This window comes from Acipenser ruthenus, unplaced genomic scaffold, assembly GCF_902713425.1.
Source record: "Acipenser ruthenus unplaced genomic scaffold, fAciRut3.2 maternal haplotype, whole genome shotgun sequence".
NCBI classification, from domain to species: Eukaryota; Metazoa; Chordata; class Actinopteri; order Acipenseriformes; family Acipenseridae; genus Acipenser; species Acipenser ruthenus.
Window position 1 is genome coordinate 19,899 of NW_026708409.1, and position 17,091 is coordinate 36,989.

Consider the following 17,091-nt stretch of genomic DNA (forward strand, 5'->3'; position numbering starts at 1 on the left):
AGAAAAGGGCATAGCTGGACTAGGCTAGTGAGTTGGGGGTATAGCTCAGTGGTAGAGCATTTGACTGCAGGTCAAGAGGTCCCCGGTTCAAATCCGAGTGCCCCCTTTTTTCTAAATTAAAATACAAAATGCACGTTAACATTTTTTATTTCAGCTAGAAGCAAAAAATAGTGTTTCAAAGACAGCAACAAGGTACAGACAGGGTTTGAAGACGTGATCCTCAATTTACGGGACCAAACACCTTACCACTTGGCCACCGCACCCTTTACAACTGGAGAAATTAGAAGCTTGGCCTCTCTTGAGAAGGCCGCCTGGGAAGGCAATCTGGCTGGCCAGTTTATTATAAAAAAGAGTTCCTGTTTGAGCTCAAACCACAAACCTTTCGGTTAACAGTGAATGCCAAGGATGGCAACATAGTCACGGAAAATATTTAAAAAGACAACAGTGGTCTCCAAATGTATTTAAAATACAAACATAAAATAGGTTGCCAGAAATATATTATCAATAGAAATTAGTAAATACTATTTTGCAAATAGTATTTTTTTTTTAATACTTGACACCATCTACCGGCTGTAGCATACACCAATTTTTTATTTATTTTTTCATAAGAATTAACTGAAAGATTCAGTATTGCCTCAATTATCAAGCCTGTCAGTAACTGCAGTTTGCATAAATTAAATATTGCATAAATTAAATATTACCAGTATTGCGGAAAAAGTAAATCCAAACACACACACAAGTAGGGCTTGAAGTTTTCAGGTTTTATTTTTAATCAGGTGAAGTCCCTTTAAACAAATTGAGCTGATTCTGTTTTAGAATTAAACTCAGAAAAAGCTGTTAATTACAAAACAATCTTTGTTTTTACCTTCATATCTTGCCTGAGCCTAATTCTGGTCCTCTTAATTTTATTTCAAACAGAGCTGTCAAAATACGTAATTTGTTCATTCCCGATCCTACTTTTAACTCGCATTTCATTTTTGCAGTCGCCTAATTTAACGCTGTGTTTTTGTTTATTTATTTATTATTATTATTATTATTATTATTATTATTTATTTATTTATTTATTTATTTATTTATTTCTTAGCAGCCGCCCTTATCCTGGGCGACTTACAGTCGTAAACAAAAATACATTTCAAGGATCACAGTACAAGTAATAATACGGTTAAGAGCAAGATAAATACAATGACTTTGGTTCTAGCAAGTACAAGTACGATTCAAGAAAAATACGATTTTCCCCACTAGTTTAACAGAGATGTCCTGAAAGATTTTTTGAAGCATAAAAATGAATACCTAGTGCGGAGTGTACAGTGATAGCAACTCCTTCAGGCGCCTGCTCTGAGTATTTCGCCAAACATACCACAAAGCATTTTGGGATATTGGAGGATACACAAAACATGTAGTTTGGTATTACAGCGTCCACACTTCTGATAAACCGCACTACCTGATGCGATCTAATTAGAACCGGACTCGAGACTACCTCCTGAGGTGGTCTCGAGTACGGTATTAAATGCTGCGTAGTGTGGACGCAAACCGTATTTAGCACTTTTAAGCCGGCTTAAACGCAACTAATACGGTTTAAAGGCATAGTGTGGACAGGGCCTTTGTTTTACATTCAATGGAGTTCATATTAGAGTGAAGCTATGGTCACATTGCTGAGTAAGGAGTAACCATAAAACAAGGCACATGCTAATAGTATGTAGTTTTTAAATCAATACAACTGTAGCAGCACCATAAGATAACAAATTGTTGTGCTGTGAGTTGAATCTTAATGGAAACATTTAATAAAAAATTACATTTAACCAATCTCGGACATAACATGTAAAAAGGAATATCAGAGTGTCCCCTTATATTTATAGAAATTGACTTGGAAAGCATCTTCACTGTTACCATGAAGAATACGTAACATGAAAATGATGACTGTCATAAGAATGCAAAGCATGGCGCTTCTTAAATAATCTGTCAAAGACGTCTGACAAGGCAAGCTGTGGCTTTCAATTTAATATATTAAAAAATAAAGTAACAACCACTTTTCTAGGGTGAGCTCAAGCAAACCAACCTTTGCTAAACCCTTTGAAGGACCGAGTGTTTTTCAGTGGGATGCTCCCCCCATGACCAGACATTTTTTGGCTGTATTTGACTCTCTTCCAATAAAAACAAAATGCACTAAAAAATGTGTTACAGTGGCATCTTGGACTTGGTGTCCTTGTTTTCAGAACATTGTGGGGAACGTTATAACGTACTTCAGAAACCATAAAGCTTCTCTCTTTTTTTCAACACTATATTTTGTATTTAGTTTAATTTCTTGAAATAAAAAACGTTAAGCATTTTCTGATTATTATCTATTTCGCTTAGTGTTTTCAAAGAGATACATGTATAACAACGTGTTATTCTATTACTTGACGGACCTTATACAATACTTCTTGAATGTTTTGTTGAAAAATATTGCTGCGGGACACAAGGTAAAAAATAACTAGCCATTGATGTGTTGCATTTCTGAAACTGCAGCTCGGCACCGTTGGTTGTGCTTGGCAGAAAAGGGCATAGCTGGAATAGGCTAGTGAGTTGGGGGTATAGCTCAGTGGTAGCGCATTTGACTGCAGATCAAGAGGTCCCCGGTTCAAATCCGAGTGCCCCCTTTTTTTCTAAATTAAAATACAAAATGCACGTTAACATTTTTTATTTCAGCTAGAAGCAAAAAATAGTGTTTCAAAGACAGCAACAAGGTACAGACAGGGTTTGAAGACGTGATCCTCAATTTACGGGACCAAACACCTTACCACTTGGCCACCGCACCCTTTACAACTGGAGAAATTAGAAGCTTGGCCTCTCTTGAGAAGGCCGCCTGGGAAGGCAATCTGGCTGGCCAGTTTAATATAAAAAAGAGTTCCTGTTTGAGCTCAAACCACAAACCTTTCGGTTAACAGTGAACGCCAAGGATGGCAACATAGTCACGGAAAATATTTAAAAAGACAACACTGGTCTCCAAATGTATTTAAAATACAAACATAAAATAGGTTGCCAGAAATATATTATCAATAGAAATTAGTAAATACTATTTTGCAAATAGTATTTTTTTTTTAATACTTGACACCATCTACCGGCTGTAGCATACACCAATTTTTTATTTATTTTTTCATAAGAATTAACTGAAAGATTCAGTATTGCCTCAATTATCAAGCCTGTCAGTAACTGCAGTTTGCATAAATTAAATATTGCATAAATTAAATATTACCAGTATTGCGGAAAAAGTAAATCCGAACACACACACAAGTAGGGCTTGAAGTTTTCAGGTTTTATTTTTAATCAGGTGAAGTCCCTTTAAACACATTGAGCTGATTCTGTTTTAGAATTAAACTCAGAAAAAGCTGTTAATTACAAAACAATCTTTGTTTTTACCTTCATATCTTGCCTGAGCCTAATTCTGGTCCTCTTAATTTTATTTCAAACAGAGCTGACAAAATACGTAATTTGTTCATTCCCGATCCTACTTTTAACTCGCATTTCATTTTTGCAGTCGCCTAATTTAACGCTGTGTTTTTGTTTATTTATTTATTATTATTATTATTATTATTATTATTATTATTATTATTATTATTATTATTATTTTTATTTATTTATTTATTTATTTATTTATTTATTTCTTAGCAGCCGCCCTTATCCTGGGCGACTTACAGTCGTAAACAAAAATACATTTCAAGGATCACAGTACAAGTAATAATACGGTTAAGAGCAAGATAAATACAATGACTTTGGTTCTAGCAAGTACAAGTACGATTCAAGAAAAATACGATTTTCCCCACTAGTTTAACAGAGATGTCCTGAAAGATTTTTTGAAGCATAAAAATGAATACCTAGTGCGGAGTGTACAGTGATAGCAACTCCTTCAGGCGCCTGCTCTGAGTATTTCGCCAAACATACCACAAAGCATTTTGGGATATTGGAGGATACACAAAACATGTAGTTTGGTATTACAGCGTCCACACTTCTGATAAACCGCACTACCTGATGCGATCTAATTAGAACCGGACTCGAGACTACCTCCTGAGGTGGTCTCGAGTACGGTATTAAATGCTGCGTAGTGTGGACGCAAACCGTATTTAGCACTTTTAAGCCGGCTTAAACGCAACTAATACGGTTTAAAGGCATAGTGTGGACAGGGCCTTTGTTTTACATTCAATGGAGTTCATATTAGAGTGAAGCTATGGTCGCATTGCTGAGTAAGGAGTAACCATAAAACAAGGCACATGCTAATAGTATGTAGTTTTTAAATCAATACAACTGTAGCAGCACCATAAGATAACAAATTGTTGTGCTGTGAGTTGAATCTTAATGGAAACATTTAATAAAAAATTACATTTAACCAATCTCGGACATAACATGTAAAAAGGAATATCAGAGTGTCCCCTTATATTTATAGAAATTGACTTGGAAAGCATCTTCACTGTTACCATGAAGAATACGTAACATGAAAATGATGACTGTCATAAGAATGCAAAGCATGGCGCTTCTTAAATAATCTGTCAAAGACGTCTGACAAGGCAAGCTGTGGCTTTCAATTTAATATATTAAAAAATAAAGTAACAACCACTTTTCTAGGGTGAGCTCAAGCAAACCAACCTTTGCTAAACCCTTTGAAGGACCGAGTGTTTTTCAGTGGGATGCTCCCCCCATGACCAGACATTTTTTGGCTGTATTTGACTCTCTTCCAATAAAAACAAAATGCACTAAAAAATGTGTTACAGTGGCATCTTGGACTTGGTGTCCTTGTTTTCAGAACATTTTGGGGAACGTTATAACGTACTTCAGAAACCATAAAGCTTCTCTCTTTTTTTCAACACTATATTTTGTATTTAGTTTAATTTCTTAAAATAAAAAACGTTAAGCATTTTCTGATTATTATCTATTTCGCTTAGTGTTTTCAAAGAGATACATGTATAACAACGTGTTATTCTATTACTTGACGGACCTTATACAATACTTCTTGAATGTTTTGTTGAAAAATATTGCTGCGGGACACAAGGTAAAAAATAACTAGCCATTGATGTGTTGCATTTCTGAAACTGCAGCTCGGCACCGTTGGTTGTGCTTGGCAGAAAAGGGCATAGCTGGAATAGGCTAGTGAGTTGGGGGTATAGCTCAGTGGTAGAGCATTTGCCTGCAGATCAAGAGGTCCCCGGTTCAAATCCGAGTGCCCCCTTTTTTTCTAAATTAAAATACAAAATGCACGTTAACATTTTTTATTTCAGCTAGAAGCAAAAAATAGTGTTTCAAAGACAGCAACAAGGTACAGACAGGGTTTGAAGACGTGATCCTCAATTTACGGGACCAAACACCTTACCACTTGGCCACCGCACCCTTTACAACTGGAGAAATTAGAAGCTTGGCCTCTCTTGAGAAGGCCGCCTGGGAAGGCAATCTGGCTGGCCAGTTTAATATAAAAAAGAGTTCCTGTTTGAGCTCAAACCACAAACCTTTCGGTTAACAGTGAACGCCAAGGATGGCAACATAGTCACGGAAAATATTTAAAAAGACAACACTGGTCTCCAAATGTATTTAAAATACAAACATAAAATAGGTTGCCAGAAATATATTATCAATAGAAATTAGTAAATACTATTTTGCAAATAGTATTTTTTTTTTAATACTTGACACCATCTACCGGCTGTAGCATACACCAATTTTTTATTTATTTTTTCATAAGAATTAACTGAAAGATTCAGTATTGCCTCAATTATCAAGCCTGTCAGTAACTGCAGTTTGCATAAATTAAATATTGCATAAATTAAATATTACCAGTATTGCGGAAAAAGTAAATCCGAACACACACACAAGTAGGGCTTGAAGTTTTCAGGTTTTATTTTTAATCAGGTGAAGTCCCTTTAAACACATTGAGCTGATTCTGTTTTAGAATTAAACTCAGAAAAAGCTGTTAATTACAAAACAATCTTTGTTTTTACCTTCATATCTTGCCTGAGCCTAATTCTGGTCCTCTTAATTTTATTTCAAACAGAGCTGACAAAATACGTAATTTGTTCATTCCCGATCCTACTTTTAACTCGCATTTCATTTTTGCAGTCGCCTAATTTAACGCTGTGTTTTTGTTTATTTATTTATTATTATTATTATTATTATTATTATTATTTTTATTTATTTATTTATTTATTTATTTCTTAGCAGCCGCCCTTATCCTGGGCGACTTACAGTCGTAAACAAAAATACATTTCAAGGATCACAGTACAAGTAATAATACGGTTAAGAGCAAGATAAATACAATGACTTTGGTTCTAGCAAGTACAAGTACGATTCAAGAAAAATACGATTTTCCCCACTAGTTTAACAGAGATGTCCTGAAAGATTTTTTGAAGCATAAAAATGAATACCTAGTGCGGAGTGTACAGTGATAGCAACTCCTTCAGGTGCCTGCTCTGAGTATTTCGCCAAACATACCACAAAGCATTTTGGGATATTGGAGGATACACAAAACATGTAGTTTGGTATTACAGCGTCCACACTTCTGATAAACCGCACTACCTGATGCGATCTAATTAGAACCGGACTCGAGACTACCTCCTGAGGTGGTCTCGAGTACGGTATTAAATGCTGCGTAGTGTGGACGCAAACCGTATTTAGCACTTTTAAGCCGGCTTAAACGCAACTAATACGGTTTAAAGGCATAGTGTGGACAGGGCCTTTGTTTTACATTCAATGGAGTTCATATTAGAGTGAAGCTATGGTCGCATTGCTGAGTAAGGAGTAACCATAAAACAAGGCACGTGCTAATAGTATGTAGTTTTTAAATCAATACAACTGTAGCATCACCATAAGATAACAAATTGTTGTGCTGTGAGTTGAATCTTAATGGAAACATTTAATAAAAAATTACATTTAACCAATCTCGGACATAACATGTAAAAAGGAATATCAGAGTGTCCCCTTATATTTATAGAAATTGACTTGGAAAGCATCTTCACTGTTACCATGAAGAATACGTAACATGAAAATGATGACTGTCATAAGAATGCAAAGCATGGCGCTTCTTAAATAATCTGTCAAAGACGTCTGACAAGGCAAGCTGTGGCTTTCAATTTAATATATTAAAAAATAAAGTAACAACCACTTTTCTAGGGTGAGCTCAAGCAAACCAACCTTTGCTAAACCCTTTGAAGGACCGAGTGTTTTTCAGTGGGATGCTCCCCCCATGACCAGACATTTTTTGGCTGTATTTGACTCTCTTCCAATAAAAACAAAATGCACTAAAAAATGTGTTACAGTGGCATCTTGGACTTGGTGTCCTTGTTTTCAGAACATTTTGGGGAACGTTATAACGTACTTCAGAAACCATAAAGCTTCTCTCTTTTTTTCGACACTATATTTTGTATTTAGTTTAATTTCTTGAAATAAAAAACGTTAAGCATTTTCTGATTATTATCTATTTCGCTTAGTGTTTTCAAAGAGATACATGTATAACAACGTGTTATTCTATTACTTGACGGACCTTATACAATACTTCTTGAATGTTTTGTTGAAAAATATTGCTGCGGGACACAAGGTAAAAAATAACTAGCCATTGATAGGTTGCATTTCTGACTGCAGCTCGGCACCGTTGGTTGTGCTTGGCAGAAAAGGGCATAGCTGGAATAGGCTAGTGAGTTGGGGGTATAGCTCAGTGGTAGAGCATTTGACTGCAGATCAAAAGGTCCCCGGTTCAAATCCGAGTGCCCCCTTTTTTTCTAAATTAAAATACAAAATGCACGTTAACATTTTTTATTTCAGCTAGAAGCAAAAAATAGTGTTTCAAAGACAGCAACAAGGTACAGACAGGGTTTGAAGACGTGATCCTCAATTTACGGGACCAAACACTTTACCACTTGGCCACCGCACCCTTTACAACTGGAGAAATTAGAAGCTTGGCCTCTCTTGAGAAGGCCGCCTGGGAAGGCAATCTGGCTGGCCAGTTTAATATAAAAAAGAGTTCCTGTTTGAGCTCAAACCACAAACCTTTCGGTTAACAGTGAACGCCAAGGATGGCAACATAGTCACGGAAAATATTTAAAAAGACAACACTGGTCTCCAAATGTATTTAAAATACAAACATAAAATAGGTTGCCAGAAATATATTATCAATAGAAATTAGTAAATACTATTTTGCAAATAGTATTTTTTTTTAATACTTGACACCATCTACCGGCTGTAGCATACACCAATTTTTTATTTATTTTTTCATAAGAATTAACTGAAAGATTCAGTATTGCCTCAATTATCAAGCCTGTCAGTAACTGCAGTTTACATAAATTAAATATTGCATAAATTAAATATTACCAGTATTGCGGAAAAAGTAAATCCGAACACACACACAAGTAGGGCTTGAAGTTTTCAGGTTTTATTTTTAATCAGGTGAAGTCCCTTTAAACAAATTGAGCTGATTCTGTTTTATAATTAAACTCAGAAAAAGCTGTTAATTACAAAACAATCTTTGTTTTTACCTTCATATCTTGCCTGAGCCTAATTCTGGTCCTCTTAATTTTATTTCAAACAGAGCTGACAAAATACGTAATTTGTTCATTCCCGATCCTACTTTTAACTCACATTTGATTTTTGCAGTCGCCTAATTTAACGCTGTGTTTTTGTTTATTTATTTATTATTATTATTATTATTATTATTATTATTATTATTATTATTATTATTTATTTATTTATTTATTTATTTATTTCTTAGCAGCCGCCCTTATCCTGGGCGACTTACAGTCGTAAACAAAAATACATTTCAAGGATCACAGTACAAGTAATAATACGGTTAAGAGCAAGATAAATACAATGACTTTGGTTCTAGCAAGTACAAGTACGATTCAAGAAAAATACGATTTTCCCCACTAGTTTAACAGAGATGTCCTGAAAGATTTTTTGAAGCATAAAAATGAATACCTAGTGCGGAGTGTACAGTGATAGCAACTCCTTCAGGCGCCTGCTCTGAGTATTTCGCCAAACATACCACAAAGCATTTTGGGATATTGGAGGATACACAAAACATGTAGTTTGGTATTACAGCGTCCACACTTCTGATAAACCGCACTACCTGATGCGATCTAATTAGAACCGGACTCGAGACTACCTCCTGAGGTGGTCTCGAGTACGGTATTAAATGCTGCGTAGTGTGGACGCAAACCGTATTTAGCACTTTTAAGCCGGCTTAAACGCAACTAATACGGTTTAAAGGCATAGTGTGGACAGGGCCTTTGTTTTACATTCAATGGAGTTCATATTAGAGTGAAGCTATGGTCGCATTGCTGAGTAAGGAGTAACCATAAAACAAGGCACATGCTAATAGTATGTAGTTTTTAAATCAATACAACTGTAGCAGCACCATAAGATAACAAATTGTTGTGCTGTGAGTTGAATCTTAATGGAAACATTTAATAAAAAATTACATTTAACCAATCTCGGACATAACATGTAAAAAGGAATATCAGAGTGTCCCCTTATATTGATAGAAATTGACTTGGAAAGCATCTTCACTGTTACCATGAAGAATACGTAACATGAAAATGATGACTGTCATAAGAATGCAAAGCATGGCGCTTCTTAAATAATCCCCGGTTCAAATCCGAGTGCCCCCTTTTTTTCTAAATTAAAATACAAAATGCACGTTAACATTTTTTATTTCAGCTAGAAGCAAAAAATAGTGTTTCAAAGACAGCAACAAGGTACAGACAGGGTTTGAAGACGTGATCCTCAATTTACGGGACCAAACACCTTACCACTTGGCCACCGCACCCTTTACAACTGGAGAAATTAGAAGCTTGGCCTCTCTTGAGAAGGCCGCCTGGGAAGGCAATCTGGCTGGCCAGTTTAATATAAAAAAGAGTTCCTGTTTGAGCTCAAACCACAAACTTTTCGGTTAACAGTGAACGCCAAGGATGGCAACATAGTCACGGAAAATATTTAAAAAGACAACACTGGTCTCCAAATGTATTTAAAATACAAACATAAAATAGGTTGCCAGAAATATATTATCAATAGAAATTAGTAAATACTATTTTGCAAATAGTATTTTTTTTTTAATACTTGACACCATCTACCGGCTGTAGCATACACCAATTTTTTATTTATTTTTTCATAAGAATTAACTGAAAGATTCAGTATTGCCTCAATTATCAAGCCTGTCAGTAACTGCAGTTTGCATAAATTAAATATTGCATAAATTAAATATTACCAGTATTGCGGAAAAAGTAAATCCGAACACACACACAAGTAGGGCTTGAAGTTTTCAGGTTTTATTTTTAATCAGGTGAAGTCCCTTTAAACAAATTGAGCTGACTCTGTTTTAGAATTAAACTCAGAAAAAGCTGTTAATTACAAAACAATCTTTGTTTTTACCTTCATATCTTGCCTGAGCCTAATTCTGGTCCTCTTAATTTTATTTCAAACAGAGCTGACAAAATACGTAATTTGTTCATTCCCGATCCTATTTTTAACTCGCATTTCATTTTTGCAGTCGCCTAATTTAACGCTGTGTTTTTGTTTATTTATTTATTATTATTATTATTATTATTATTATTATTATTATTATTATTTATTTATTTATTTATTTATTTATTTATTTATTTATTTATTAGCAGCCGCCCTTATCCTGGGCGACTTACAGTCGTAAACAAAAATACATTTCAAGGATCACAGTACAAGTAATAATACGGTTAAGAGCAAGATAAATACAATGACTTTGGTTCTAGCAAGTACAAGTACGATTCAAGAAAAATACGATTTTCCCCACTAGTTTAACAGAGATGTCCTGAAAGATTTTTTGAAGCATAAAAATGAATACCTAGTGCGGAGTGTACAGTGATAGCAACTCCTTTGGGCGCCTGCTCTGAGTATTTCGCCAAACATACCACAAAGCATTTTGGGATATTGGAGGATACACAAAACATGTAGTTTGGTATTACAGCATCCACACTTCTGATAAACCGCACTACCTGATGCGATCTAATTAGAACCGGACTCGAGACTACCTCCTGAGGTGGTCTCGAGTACGGTATTAAATGCTGCGTAGTGTGGACGCAAACCGTATTTAGCACTTTTAAGCCGGCTTAAACGCAACTAATACGGTTTAAAGGCATAGTGTGGACAGGGCCTTTGTTTTACATTCAATGGAGTTCATATTAGAGTGAAGCTATGGTCGCATTGCTGAGTAAGGAGTAACCATAAAACAAGGCACATGCTAATAGTATGTAGTTTTTAAATCAATACAACTGTAGCAGCACCATAAGATAACAAATTGTTGTGCTGTGAGTTGAATCTTAATGGAAACATTTAATAAAAAATTACATTTAACCAATCTCGGACATAACATGTAAAAAGGAATATCAGAGTGTCCCCTTATATTTATAGAAATTGACTTGGAAAGCATCTTCACTGTTACCATGAAGAATACGTAACATGAAAATGATGACTGTCATAAGAATGCAAAGCATGGCGCTTCTTAAATAATCTGTCAAAGACGTCTGACAAGGCAAGCTGTGGCTTTCAATTTAATATATTAAAAAATAAAGTAACAACCACTTTTCTAGGGTGAGCTCAAGCAAACCAACCTTTGCTAAACCCTTTGAAGGACCGAGTGTTTTTCAGTGGGATGCTCCCCCCATGACCAGACATTTTTTGGCTGTATTTGACTCTCTTCCAATAAAAACAAAATGCACTAAAAAATGTGTTACAGTGGCATCTTGGACTTGGTGTCCTTGTTTTCAGAACATTTTGGGGAACGTTATAACGTACTTCAGAAACCATAAAGCTTCTCTCTTTTTTTCAACACTATATTTTGTATTTAGTTTAATTTCTTGAAATAAAAAACGTTAAGCATTTTCTGATTATTATCTATTTCGCTTAGTGTTTTCAAAGAGATACATGTATAACAACGTGTTATTCTATTACTTGACGGACCTTATACAATACTTCTTGAATGTTTTGTTGAAAAATATTGCTGCGGGACACAAGGTAAAAAATAACTAGCCATTGATAGGTTGCATTTCTGAAACTGCAGCTCGGCACCGTTGGTTGTGCTTGGCAGAAAAGGGCATAGCTGGAATAGGCTAGTGAGTTGGGGGTATAGCTCAGTGGTAGAGCATTTGACTGCAGATCAAGAGGTCCCCGGTTCAAATCCGAGTGCCCCCTTTTTTTCTAAATTAAAATACAAAATGCACGTTAACATTTTTTATTTCAGCTAGAAGCAAAAAATAGTGTTTCAAAGACAGCAACAAGGTACAGACAGGGTTTGAAGACGTGATCCTCAATTTACGGGACCAAACACCTTACCACTTGGCCACCGCACCCTTTACAACTGGAGAAATTAGAAGCTTGGCCTCTCTTGAGAAGGCCGCCTGGGAAGGCAATCTGGCTGGCCAGTTTAATATAAAAAAGAGTTCCTGTTTGAGCTCAAACCACAAACTTTTCGGTTAACAGTGAACGCCAAGGATGGCAACATAGTCACGGAAAATATTTAAAAAGACAACACTGGTCTCCAAATGTATTTAAAATACAAACATAAAATAGGTTGCCAGAAATATATTATCAATAGAAATTAGTAAATACTATTTTGCAAATAGTATTTTTTTTTTAATACTTGACACCATCTACCGGCTGTAGCATACACCAATTTTTTATTTATTTTTTCATAAGAATTAACTGAAAGATTCAGTATTGCCTCAATTATCAAGCCTGTCAGTAACTGCAGTTTGCATAAATTAAATATTGCATAAATTAAATATTACCAGTATTGCGGAAAAAGTAAATCCGAACACACACACAAGTAGGGCTTGAAGTTTTCAGGTTTTATTTTTAATCAGGTGAAGTCCCTTTAAACAAATTGAGCTGACTCTGTTTTAGAATTAAACTCAGAAAAAGCTGTTAATTACAAAACAATCTTTGTTTTTACCTTCATATCTTGCCTGAGCCTAATTCTGGTCCTCTTAATTTTATTTCAAACAGAGCTGACAAAATACGTAATTTGTTCATTCCCGATCCTACTTTTAACTCACATTTGATTTTTGCAGTCGCCTAATTTAACGCTGTGTTTTTGTTTATTTATTTATTATTATTATTATTATTATTATTATTATTATTATTATTATTATTTATTTATTTATTTATTTATTTATTTATTTCTTAGCAGCCGCCCTTATCCTGGGCGACTTACAGTCGTAAACAAAAATACATTTCAAGGATCACAGTACAAGTAATAATACGGTTAAGAGCAAGATAAATACAATGACTTTGGTTCTAGCAAGTACAAGTACGATTCAAGAAAAATACGATTTTCCCCACTAGTTTAACAGAGATGTCCTGAAAGATTTTTTGAAGCATAAAAATGAATACCTAGTGCGGAGTGTACAGTGATAGCAACTCCTTCAGGCGCCTGCTCTGAGTATTTCGCCAAACATACCACAAAGCATTTTGGGATATTGGAGGATACACAAAACATGTAGTTTGGTATTACAGCGTCCACACTTCTGATAAACCGCACTACCTGATGCGATCTAATTAGAACCGGACTCGAGACTACCTCCTGAGGTGGTCTCGAGTACGGTATTAAATGCTGCGTAGTGTGGACGCAAACCGTATTTAGCACTTTTAAGCCGGCTTAAACGCAACTAATACGGTTTAAAGGCATAGTGTGGACAGGGCCTTTGTTTTACATTCAATGGAGTTCATATTAGAGTGAAGCTATGGTCGCATTGCTGAGTAAGGAGTAACCATAAAACAAGGCACATGCTAATAGTATGTAGTTTTTAAATCAATACAACTGTAGCAGCACCATAAGATAACAAATTGTTGTGCTGTGAGTTGAATCTTAATGGAAACATTTAATAAAAAATTACATTTAACCAATCTCGGACATAACATGTAAAAAGGAATATCAGAGTGTCCCCTTATATTGATAGAAATTGACTTGGAAAGCATCTTCACTGTTACCATGAAGAATACGTAACATGAAAATGATGACTGTCATAAGAATGCAAAGCATGGCGCTTCTTAAATAATCCCCGGTTCAAATCCGAGTGCCCCCTTTTTTTCTAAATTAAAATACAAAATGCACGTTAACATTTTTTATTTCAGCTAGAAGCAAAAAATAGTGTTTCAAAGACAGCAACAAGGTACAGACAGGGTTTGAAGACGTGATCCTCAATTTACGGGACCAAACACCTTACCACTTGGCCACCGCACCCTTTACAACTGGAGAAATTAGAAGCTTGGCCTCTCTTGAGAAGGCCGCCTGGGAAGGCAATCTGGCTGGCCAGTTTAATATAAAAAAGAGTTCCTGTTTGAGCTCAAACCACAAACCTTTCGGTTAACAGTGAACGCCAAGGATGGCAACATAGTCACGGAAAATATTTAAAAAGACAACAGTGGTCTCCAAATGTATTTAAAATACAAACATAAAATAGGTTGCCAGAAATATATTATCAATAGAAATTAGTAAATACTATTTTGCAAATAGTATTTTTTTTTTAATACTTGACACCATCTACCGGCTGTAGCATACACCAATTTTTTATTTATTTTTTCATAAGAATTAACTGAAAGATTCAGTATTGCCTCAATTATCAAGCCTGTCAGTAACTGCAGTTTGCATAAATTAAATATTGCATAAATTAAATATTACCAGTATTGCGGAAAAAGTAAATCCGAACACACACACAAGTAGGGCTTGAAGTTTTCAGGTTTTATTTTTAATCAGGTGAAGTCCCTTTAAACAAATTGAGCTGATTCTGTTTTAGAATTAAACTCAGAAAAAGCTGTTAATTACAAAACAATCTTTGTTTTTACCTTCATATCTTGCCTGAGCCTAATTCTGGTCCTCTTAATTTTATTTCAAACAGAGCTGACAAATTACGTAATTTGTTCATTCCCGATCCTACTTTTAACTCACATTTCATTTTTGCAGTCGCCTAATTTAACGCTGTGTTTTTGTTTATTTATTTATTTATTATTATTATTATTATTATTATTATTATTATTATTATTATTATTTATTTATTTCTTTCTTTCTTTCTTAGCAGCCGCTCTTATCCTGGGCTACTTACAGTCGTAAACAAAAATACATTTCAAGGATCACAGTACAAGTAATAATACGGTTAAGAGCAAGATAAATACAATGACTTTGGTTCTAGCAAGTACAAGTACGATTCAAGAAAAATACGATTTTCCCCACTAGTTTAACAGAGATGTCCTGAAAGATTTTTTGAAGCATAAAAATGAATACCTAGTGCGGAGTGTACAGTGATAGCAACTCCTTCGGGCGCCTGCTCTGAGTATTTCGCCAAACATACCACAAAGCATTTTGGGATATTGGAGGATACACAAAACATGTAGTTTGGTATTACAGCGTCCACACTTCTGATATACCGCACTACCTGATGCGATCTAATTAGAACCGGACTCGAGACTACCTCCTGAGGTGGTCTCGAGTACGATATTAAATGCTGCGTAGTGTGGACGCAAACCGTATTTAGCACTTTTAAGCCGGCTTAAACGCAACTAATACGGTTTAAAGGCATAGTGTGGACAGGGCCTTTGTTTTACATTCAATGGAGTTCATATTAGAGTGAAGCTATGGTCGCATTGCTGAGTAAGGAGTAACCATAAAACAAGGCACATGCTAATAGTATGTAGTTTTTAAATCAATACAACTGTAGCAGCACCATAAGATAACAAATTGTTGTGCTGTGAGTTGAATCTTAATGGAAACATTTAATAAAAAATTACATTTAACCAATCTCGGACATAACATGTAAAAAGGAATATCAGAGTGTCCCCTTATATTTATAGAAATTGACTTGGAAAGCATCTTCACTGTTACCATGAAGAATACCTAACATGAAAATGATGACTGTCATAAGAATGCAAAGCATGGCGCTTCTTAAATAATCTGTCAAAGACGTCTGACAAGGCAAGCTGTGGCTTTCAATTTAATATATTAAAAAATAAAGTAACAACCACTTTTCTAGGGTGAGCTCAAGCAAACCAACCTTTGCTAAACCCTTTGAAGGACCGAGTGTTTTTCAGTGGGATGCTCCCCCCATGACCAGACATTTTTTGGCTGTATTTGACTCTCTTCCAATAAAAACAAAATGCACTAAAAAATGTGTTACAGTGGCATCTTGGACTTGGTGTCCTTGTTTTCAGAACATTTGTGGGAACGTTATAACGTACTTCAGAAACCATAAAGCTTCTCTCTTTTTTTCAACACTATATTTTGTATTTAGTTTAATTTCTTGAAATAAAAAACGTTAAGCATTTTCTGATTATTATCTATTTCGCTTAGTGTTTTCAAAGAGATACATGTATAACAACGTGTTATTCTATTACTTGACGGACCTTATACAATACTTCTTGAATGTTTTGTTGAAAAATATTGCTGCGGGACACAAGGTAAAAAATAACTAGCCATTGATAGGTTGCATTTCTGAAACTGCAGCTCGGCACCGTTGGTTGTGCTTGGCAGAAAAGGGCATAGCTGGAATAGGCTAGTGAGTTGGGGGTATAGCTCAGTGGTAGAGCATTTGACTGCAGATCAAGAGGTCCCCGGTTCAAATCCGAGTGCCCCCTTTTTTTCTAAATTAAAATACAAAATGCACGTTAACATTTTTTATTTCAGCTAGAAGCAAAAAATAGTGTTTCAAAGACAGCAACAAGGTACAGACAGGGTTTGAAGACGTGATCCTCAATTTACGGGACCAAACACCTTACCACTTGGCCACCGCACCCTTTACAACTGGAGAAATTAGAAGCTTGGCCTCTCTTGAGAAGGCCGCCTGGGAAGGCAATCTGGCTGGCCAGTTTAATATAAAAAAGAGTTCCTGTTTGAGCTCAAACCACAAACTTTTCGGTTAACAGTGAACGCCAAGGATGGCAACATAGTCACGGAAAATATTTAAAAAGACAACACTGGTCTCCAAATGTATTTAAAATACAAACATAAAATAGGTTGCCAGAAATATATTATCAATAGAAATTAGTAAATACTATTTTGCAAATAGTATTTTTTTTTTAATACTTGACACCATCTACCGGCTGTAGCATACACCAATTTTTTATTTA

The 17,091-nt window shown here is 35.4% G+C and overlaps 6 non-coding genes across 6 annotated transcripts; all 6 read left to right on the forward strand.

Moving 5' to 3' along the window:
- Window positions 1–34: 34 nt before the first annotated feature.
- Window positions 35–106, forward strand: trnac-gca (transfer RNA cysteine (anticodon GCA)). Its single transcript has one exon. It is a non-coding gene; the product is annotated as a tRNA-Cys (tRNA).
- Window positions 107–2,564: 2,458 nt separating this feature from the next.
- On the forward strand, window positions 2,565–2,636 carry trnac-gca (transfer RNA cysteine (anticodon GCA)). The gene has a single exon. It is a non-coding gene; the product is annotated as a tRNA-Cys (tRNA).
- A 2,489-nt stretch (window positions 2,637–5,125) lies between these two features.
- On the forward strand, window positions 5,126–5,197 carry trnac-gca (transfer RNA cysteine (anticodon GCA)). Its single transcript has one exon. It is a non-coding gene; the product is annotated as a tRNA-Cys (tRNA).
- A 2,455-nt stretch (window positions 5,198–7,652) lies between these two features.
- trnac-gca (transfer RNA cysteine (anticodon GCA)) lies at window positions 7,653–7,724 on the forward strand. Its single transcript has one exon. It is a non-coding gene; the product is annotated as a tRNA-Cys (tRNA).
- Window positions 7,725–12,093: 4,369 nt separating this feature from the next.
- trnac-gca (transfer RNA cysteine (anticodon GCA)) lies at window positions 12,094–12,165 on the forward strand. The gene has a single exon. It is a non-coding gene; the product is annotated as a tRNA-Cys (tRNA).
- A 4,362-nt stretch (window positions 12,166–16,527) lies between these two features.
- On the forward strand, window positions 16,528–16,599 carry trnac-gca (transfer RNA cysteine (anticodon GCA)). Its single transcript has one exon. It is a non-coding gene; the product is annotated as a tRNA-Cys (tRNA).
- The last annotated feature ends 492 nt before the right edge of the window (window positions 16,600–17,091 follow it).